This window comes from Eurypyga helias, unplaced genomic scaffold (assembly GCF_000690775.1).
Source record: "Eurypyga helias isolate BGI_N326 unplaced genomic scaffold, ASM69077v1 scaffold1631, whole genome shotgun sequence".
Lineage (NCBI taxonomy): Eukaryota > Metazoa > Chordata > Aves > Eurypygiformes > Eurypygidae > Eurypyga > Eurypyga helias.
Genome location: NW_010229952.1, coordinates 3518 through 13303, shown reverse-complemented (window position 1 = coordinate 13303; position 9786 = coordinate 3518). Strand labels below are relative to the sequence as shown.

The following is a 9786-nucleotide window of genomic DNA, read 5'->3' as shown; positions in this document are numbered from 1 at the left end:
TAGCTCAATTTTAACACCCCTATATATATATATAAAAAAAGTCTTTATAGGAAATTATCAACTTTCATTTTGGGGACATCCACTTGTCCTGCAAAACACAACTTAGGGCAGGGAATTATATCTTCACTGTAATTCTTAAAACATCACAAATCTCAATTAAAAGGTATTTTTGAAAATTACTTGAAATTGGGCTGCAAAAAATCAGAGGAGGATTTATATTGAAAACATACAAGATAATCTTTTCCTCTCAAATTACTTGCAATAAGGACATTTAACATGGCTGAAGGTGCCTTCGCTTCTTTTCATGTCTTTTTTCTTTTACCCCCCACCCCACTCCCTCAAGATTTCACCTCTCAAGAAGCCCCCAAAATATACAGGTGAACTTTTTAATTAAAAATACTTTAGAAGGGAATAAACCTGACATCATTTGAAGCTTATCTTTGTTACTGGTTCTTTCCCCACTTCAAAATTATTTCACCAGTACTCTTAACACCAATCCTTGTCACTGATGAAACGAGGAAAGAAAACAGTTACTACCCATCTTTGCAAGAATAAATGGTTTTAATTCTGTGGTGGACACCACAATAATTAGTGAATATGTTTTAGAGGGCACCTCACTACTGCATACTAAATTAACCTGAGCATATCACCTTTCTAAGCGGCACAGTTGCAAGATCAACCCTTTACCATACTGCACTGTACGTGTGTCCATACACAGAAAAGTATGTTAAAGTTTGTTTAATCCACACCTGAAATCCAAAAGCTCTTAAAATCAGTATATGCACATATGTACACGTAAAGCCATTAAAGTTTACTTTGGATTCAACACCCACTCTGAAGAATCTTTATACAGTGTCCTGAATACTCAAAGCTCTTAAGGGTATGTAGCAACCGACAAAGCTGTGCCTAACAAATCAACAACAGATTTCCTTTAAATTTGATTAATGCCTAATACCACGACTAAGAAGCACCATGAAAGGACCACATCTTGTCCTTCTCTATGTAAGGATAGCTATATAATTAGCTATAACTAAGGAAAAATTTAGCTAGGCAAAAAAGAGAAAAAAGTTTGAAAAGTAATGGAAATTCCATTTTTCAAACCAGATTGCTCTCTACTTTAAGTATAGTACACTAACCCAGGCACCCAGTAAAAGTTGAAACATAAACATTCATTCTTTCTCCTTAATGTTCAATTTTTCTAACGTAATATTTGCATGGGTAGAATATTGCAAATTTCAAGACTACTAGCAGTTTTAGCTCACTCAGTGATTACTGTACTTTTTTCTGCTCACAGCTATCCACCTAGCCTTGCTTGGAAGCCCTTGTCTGGAAGCCTTTGTCTGGAGCTCAACTGCACAGGCAGAAGTAGCAGCAGAGACCAACTCAGTTCATAGTCAGGCATATTAAGATAATTCAGCAGCAGGTATTTTTCCTTAACATGCCAGTCATTAATGTTTGCAGGAGTTACTACGTAAACACCTGACGCATCCCTGGTACCAAATGCATGCTCTTCCCAAAACCTGCAGGAACTTCACAATTCCGAAGTATCTCAAATTTGAGTTGCCTTCAGCTTCAAAAGCTTAATTACATCAGCAACTGCTGACTAGCAGAACACAAAAGTGATTACATAAACTTCTGGTTCCTAGTAAATCAGGCTTTCAAGAATATGCTAATTTCTTAATCCACAGCAGAAAAATCCAAAAGGAGCACAAATTACCCAATAAAGTGGATATTCAGTTACTGTATCTGTGTTTCATGAACAGTTAAAAGGATTTTCTCTTCATTTTGAAACATATTATTTTGCATTTCGGGAATACACTCAGAGTCAATCACAAGATTTTGTCATTACACTTGAAAAAAATTTAAGTTTTGTTTCAGAAGAACAAGTAAATGTGAATTTCTTATACTGGCACATATCATAAATCAGCGTTCACAAGTCTCATTCACAAATGTACAGGTTTGTACGTGGAATGTTCTTCCATAAAATCACATATATAGCAAAACTCTGCTAACTCACTCACATACATACTTGCCGAACTTTTGATAAAAGACAGAGGTATCTCTTACTATGTGTGCAATCACCTTATTAGATTTACATGATTATTTTTCCTTATCGTTTCTTAAACTGCCTAGACACCTCTGCACTTCATTCAGTACAAAACTTTAAAATCAGCTATACAGCAAAAGACATGATGTACATGGACACGGAGCAATTAAATTACAAAGTTAAAATTGTAATAACTGACTGGTAATTTTCATTTCCTTCAATAAGTTTAACTTGAGATGACAGTTTTCTAGTAAAGCAAGATAAGCATTTCAAGTAAGCCAATGAATAGTCTGAGACTGGCACTATCACGTGACACAAGCACCTGCTGAAATACAGCATAGACAAATAAATACTTAGTTTACTTACACTTATTCAGCAGAAATAAGGCCATTCAGTTTGTGCTTTGGGGTGCTTGGCTTTGTTTTTGTGTGCATCTTCTATTGGAGGGAACCAAGCCAAACAGGACTGGCATCTTGCTCCAAGGGCAAAGCTCTTCACTCTACCACCTCTCACACAAGTTTCAGAATTATAACCCATTTCCCAAGCATCCTGAACATTCACTAGACTTATTATCAAGCACGCCAGTTCTGCTAGTTAAACCATGCAAAGCAAAGAAACCTTTAAACTAATTTAGGTAAAATTCTGTCATTCCAGAGATAAGAAAACTAAACTCAGATCTTTGAAGAACATCGCGAATCATATTCACTGAAGAAGGAAAGATCTGAGAGCAATGTTCCCTTAATACTTTTCCCCATCTGTGCAAACTGCTGTGTTCTAAAGAATCAAAGGAAGTTTGACATTGTGTAACAAGACTGAAGATGACAAACACATAGATCACAGAGATGTCCAAATCTAAGTTAAAATGACAAAACCAAAAACCAACACGATGACTGTTGTCACAGACTGCAAAGAGAGTTCGTGTAACAGCAACATGGTAGAGACTAACTGAATATCCATTTTAGCATGAAGGAAGGAGATTCTAAAGGACAAAAGAAACACAAACTTTTATTATACTATTAATGGGTTGTCTTCCGACAGCTAGCCCTCAACAGCACAAGGTTTCAATGCCATATTTCTATTCATACCGATGTCAAGAACATTAATATAGATCAGTCTTCCATAAAAGCTAAACCACTAACTATTCAGATCACAGACATCTAGAATATTTCTTCATGAAAGCAGTGTCTGTCAAAATACTATTACGCAAAATAAACAAGGGAATTGCCAAACTAACTTCTTGCGGTGACTGAACCTTAAATTTGTTGCACAGTCAATACTGTCCTTTCAATGAAGCCCATGTTATTACACCCTTGCCCCCATGAGAGCACTTTTACCTGTGGTGTGAAAACAGCATGTTAATGCATGGCTTCAACCAATGGAGTTACACAAGTGGCATGCAAGATCACTTTCAGAAAAATATACCAACTCATACTTTGAATACATATATATATATGCAAATATTAAGTTTCTCTGAAATAATTTTATATACTGCAACTTGAAGACACCACTTTGACATTTCAGTTTCTATAAGTGAATACAGTTGTTATATTCTGTCTCTTCTACAATTTTCAAAATCAAATGCACAAAGAGAAAGAAAAAACCCTTAGCTTAGCAAATTAATCTCTGAGCTCCTTGCTTTAACTGGATTTACACAGCAGGACTTCAGATTTCCCCCCCCACAACAGACTACTATAAAGCTTCATGCTATCACAGATTATATTAAGTAGCCCTGTAATTTCAGGAAGTCATTACAGTCATAGTGTTCTTCCAGGCTAATCAAAAATATATTATTTAGAAATCTTTGCCAACTGTTTTCCTCACATTCTAGATAGGGCTTTAAATATTTCAACTATTCCACAGAATGCATTACATCCAAGGTTAAAAATAATTAAAACAACCAAGAAACACCAACGAAGGGTAACAACTTTGGCTTGAGAGTTAAAGAGGTTTAGTCTTTTATGAATCAAAGTACTTTTTGACATGTGTTTATGAAAGAGAAACATTATCAGCTCTTATCCCAATAATTTAGGGCTATGGAAACTGAGCAGAAGTTATGGCTGAACCTAACATAACAAACCGAGTGTATTACAGAAGGCTTATTAGAAGTATGTGTAAATGCACTGCAATACTAGATGAACACTAAACCAATACTGCTAGAAACTGGAACCTAGTGACAAAATTGCACTTTGTTAAAAAGTCAACAGCACCATCTACAACAATTTAAATTTCCACTGGAAAAGAAAGAATACACTCAAAGATATTGAAAAATACATTTTCTGGTAAATCTTCTCATTCATTGTAATCAAATGTGATGATATTACAAGCCTCTCAAGAAAAGGATGCTTTCCGTTTCCTCCCCCACCATTTTCTTCCTCTCCCCACGCAGATGAAAGGAAAAAGGGGAACTATAGCTGCACTGTGCATTTACCACAGTCATTCTCAGCCTACAGGCATGAATTTCCCAAAAGGTATGACAAGCCAGGAGACAGATCTCCTGATTTAAAGAAATCTAACAGCATTGTAAAACACTTTGTTTCTAACAACATCTGGGAACAATTTAAAAGGAAAAGGCAGAAAGCTGATGGTGTGGGAGAGGAATAAAGGCTTATGAGAATTTCATCCCAGACATTAAACATTCCCCTCTAACAGATACATACTTGTAAACACGCTGCTTCAGTATTTAATGTCTGAATTAACTTTGGGGACTGGAGTTGGAAACGACAGGACATCACACTTTAAACCTCCAAACAGAGCATTTATAAACTTCATTCAGTTTACACGCAAAGGATCAGAATTCAATGAACGTTTCATTCTTAACAGGATACATTTTTAATGAAACACTGTATACATACACCCTTACATACTCTTTAGTGAAGAAGAAATACTTGATCTACCTTATGCTCACTGTATGTAGTACCGTCAAAACACATAATAGAATCATAGAATAGTTAGGGAATGGTTAGGGTACAGTATGACCACCTTTCCAATACTTACTCTCTTTTTTCCGCACTTGAATTGTTTTCCATGCTGTCCTCAGCCAACCATGTATTGTTTATATATCCTAACAACTAACTTCACCATTTTTACTCATATTTTTTCAGTATGGAAGGATGTAGGAGAAAATTAAGCTTTTATTCTTTTTTCTTGCAACAATATGCATGTTACATACTGTTTACCTCATTTACGAAAACACACACTGTTCGTAGAAACAGAGCACACGATCAAGGGATTCTGCAAAGTCTTTTAAGACTGAAAAAAGACAAGCCTCAATTCCTCTGAATTCTGAAAATACAATATGGAAAAAGAGTTGAATTTCTCAGAGCATCTGAAGATCAAGATGGACTACTAAACCAGAAAGCTGAAGAGTAAACTACGAAATCTCCACTTAAACTATGCCAGACAGTCTCATTTGGAAGCCTTCAAACTCTCAACTGTAACACAAGCCTGCAGGCAAAAATCTAATCCAATACTGGTCCACACTTCAAGCACCCAGGAAGTACACAAACAAGGTAATTTATTCCAGCAGTTCAGACTTTCTATTCCACTTTAACCAGAAAAGAAAGTATTACTCTCAAGCTGCTGTAGATAGGTGGCAGTGAATTAGAATAGGTGAGAACAACTTGCTAGAGTTACCACCTGGCTATGTTCTTAGCTTTCTGGTTAGAGAATGATGGCACCTAGATGTACAGATTTGGTCCTTCAGTACCAGTTTCTAAGGCTCTGAATAAAATCCAAAGATATTTTCTACTTGGTTCTCTGCTATTGTGCAATAATAAAATGAAAGCACTAGCGCTATTTTGTCTATAACTCAATACTCATTACACATTCATAGAAAAACTGATTTTATGAAAAGCTAAAAATGGCTGTATGTACTCACAACTATAAAAACACTACCCAATTCTCTAAATCAAACATCACAGTCCCATTACCAACTTGGGAAACCCCACCCTCTTTGAACCAACTACCACCAAAAGCAACAGTACTGCCTCCTCCCTAGCTCCTGCAACTTGTTCCTGTTCTGCCCTCCCCAATTCTGTATTGCTACAAGCATTTATGTAACTACACACTTTGGTAAAAATCTGACTAAAAAGATGTAATTCGCTGTTGTCTCAGCTTAGCTTTATCCTGCTTAACTTCCCAAGAAAGGCTTGTGAAGTGGCTACCCAAACGTTTGCCGCACAAGCATTACAGTGGCAGAAAGCTGGAATGCAGCTTGATCTGCTTGTGAAAACATGGCCAAAAGCTCTGAATGGGAAAGGTATTCTGGCTTTGGCTCCTATTTTTCAGATGGTGCAGGTGCTCACATTTCTTTTCCCACCACTCACTCAATTAAGAGGCAAATACAGGTGTTCTGTTACAAATGAAAAACGGGATTTCCAATTAGTGACAGACATCAAAACATAGAGAATAGATATAAGCCTTCTTTACATTGATGCACACTTGCTACAGAGCACAAACTCATTTTCAACACTTTTCCTTTCTCTCCATTTTCAGCTCTCCTTATTTTTCCACATATATTCCGGTGGCAGAATGAGCATTAACAAAAAAAAGTTACAAAAAAATAATTGAGTAGACTGTTCTGGGAATAAATACAAAAGTCATTTCAAACAAAATCAATTTACAGAAGTTAACTGTTAAAAAGAAAGCAGATGTCTTTCATTGTATTAATTTTTTTTTGTCACCAAGGAGGTCTTCCCCAGACCACTGCTGACAAGACAAATCCAGATGCCAGTTCTAAACTTCTGAACACGGCCACACTTCAATCTTACTTCACTGATAGAACATTCTGCATTCTAGATTCTGCTGTCTACTGTTCCTACATCTACGTATTACTGAACACAAGATTTTAAAACATTATTCTAGCTAACAAAAATTAACACAGTTCTTCCAGTTCACAAACAACCCACTTTTCTCGTATAACTGCCCTTACCAGACTCTGTCTAATCTGCTACAATTCTACTAGACATTTAAGTATAGCTCAAAACTATCATACTAGTATTTTAAACAGAGTAAACCAGACCATCACATGGCATTTGTCTGTATGACTGGGTCAAACAACTTTTTATCCTACCCTTCTATTGAAGTAACTAGAATTATGATAGTGCAGGCAAAACAGATTTCAGAAAAAGTAGAATAAACTGAAAATAGCTATTTAAATACATTTTCTCAGGTTTTTTTTTATTTTAGTCCAATTCTGACAACCTTCTACAATTTCTGACTTTTTTCTACACAGATTTTCATTATACAGTGTACAGTTCAAACAGAGTCAGAAGATACCCACAGTATTTGTTTCCCCCACAAGGAAACTGTCAGCTATTACTATCAAAAAAACAGGTCAGTGTTCTGTAATGTTTTAAGAGAAGAGATTACACCTCAGAACTTGTGATAAACAACAAAAAGTGGGCAATGCTTCAAGGGTACTTACAGAAGCTGCTTTGTGCTTTCTTCCTTTCCTTCATCAGCTCATACCTCTCCTAGTTTTAGCTACTGCCCTTCTTCTAAGCTATTATATTGCCACACATTTAATTTCAGCAACCAGGAAACAGGGGAATTTGTGACACATTGCTGTTTGGAAAACTGTTAGAAAGTACTAGGACAGTGCTCCTTAGCATCTTCGACCCAACCCTAACATAACCAACTAAATACACATCAAGAATTCCCCATTTTCTCAAGCATACTGCAAAGGCTGATGCCCTGACTTTAAGGGAAAAAGGCCATACCCACATCTTCAAACGTTACAAAACTGTTTACAGGAATACGAGTTTTCCCTCCTAGGTGTAACTAGGTATTGGCTGTCCACACCTGGCAGCTGAAGCTAAGGTTTTGGGCAGTGTAGCCCAAAGCTGTGTCAACATCACAAATTCCCAAATGCTATGTACCAAACGATGCATCCATGATGAACGACTGCTTCTTTTCTCCAGTCAGGAAGCAGCCCACCTCACTATTCTGAAACGCGCAAGGCATGTACACAGAACGAGTCACTCAACTGTTCAGGCCCCGTTTACTGTACAGCTAACGCATACCATCCAGAAGAAAAAGGATATATTCAACTGAAGTGGCACACATCGATACAGTAAGAGAGAACTATCATCTTCAATATGCACCAAAAGTTCACCTAAGTTACTCCCTGCTCCTGTGATACGTATTCTTTACACCACATTTTATACCCCTCCAAAGATTCTCTTAATTACTCCAAAGATACATTATGTACTTCATACATTCACTCCAACATTTGAAAAGGCTCTATCAATCCAAGTGACAAATCAGTTTACTTATCCAGGTTAAAGCATCATAACTGTGAAGAGAACACACGACAGCAATTCAAACTACAGTTACTAGATTCTGATACTCAAACCTCTATAGCCAGTGAGCAGTGAGGAGGTTGAAACTGAAAGCTAACAAGCAGGCCATTTCATTTTTTGTGATAAGGACCTCATGTAATAAAAACAGAGCAACTGAGATGTATCTTTTTAAAAGAAAATGTAAGTATTTTATATAATATGGCAACTTTTAAAACTATGTATGAAGAAATCTATACATTTAAGATGCACAGAATTTCCTCAAGACACTGAAAAACTTAAATATAAATTTATGAACAGCAATGATAGTAACATACCAGTATATTACTAATGATATGATAGTAATATACTATAAATTACAGGACTCTAGCTCTGTTTGATTCAAAAATACTTTCCACAAACTGCTTATATACAACTGGAGTTCACAAACTAACAGGAGACAGAGCTAAAGCTCTTTCTTTCTGTATTATTTTGCAAATTGCAACATAAGGGGTAAACTGCGTGCAGAGTGCCGTTTCCTTGCACAGAACAAATCAAATACAAATTATTTCATACGTACTTACAAAATGACTGAGTTTCAACACGTTCTAACTTGTTCAAAAATGAAAGCACACTGCTGCTCTGACAGATTTTAGCTGGGAAGCATGCTCCCACTGCACATTTTGAGTTATGCAAATCCCCACGTTTATTCTATGTATGTAAACAAAGTCTTGAAACAGTATTTGTTATTTTTTTCCCACCTCCATTCGGAGTTTTACTTTTTCCTCGGCTTTTGGTGCTAATTTTTGGTATCTCAACACATAAATAAAGTCAAGATCCAACATTCAACAGTTTGATGAACAAAAATGTTCTAAATCAAATCAAAACGTATCGCACAAATAAAAGGTAATGGCTTCAAATCTAACAGCCTCGTTCGCAGGTAACAGACTATAAAACTGTTCATAAAACATTATAAGCAAGTACTCCTTTTACTTTTTATTTGCCTTGCCCACATGAAATCCTCAAAGCTCAAAAGCTCTTTTTTAATTCAAAGACAACTCCCAGGCTACAGTACTTAACCTCTACTACAACTCTTTTACAAATGGGTTTAAAAATATAAACAAACACATTCACTTTTCTGTTTAAGAGAGAAACCAGACAAAACAGTTAATGTAACTTTTAAAATTTATATCGCCATGGCTGATGGTGACAAAGTAAAGCAAATTTTCCAAACAGAAGGGTTATAGGGCACAATCCCCTTCTCAAAGTATAATTTAAGTTATCATATACATTCTGTGTAACTGATCAGCACATATACAGTAGGTGCCAAATCTCAAGAAAACATCAGGTCAAACAAGTATCAGGGATAAGTTGATTTCACAGAGGTAAATCCCTGCCCACTTGCAATGGCTATCTAGGCACTATAAAAGCAGTGTCAAGAAGCATTAAAACTACTGATAC

General features: G+C 36.2%; 1 protein-coding gene across 2 annotated transcripts in view; it reads right to left on the bottom strand.

Moving 5' to 3' along the window:
• PTBP2 (polypyrimidine tract binding protein 2) overlaps positions 1 to 9786 on the bottom strand; it is a 53717-nt gene that overhangs the window by 41835 nt on the left and 2096 nt on the right. The window lies entirely within an intron of this gene.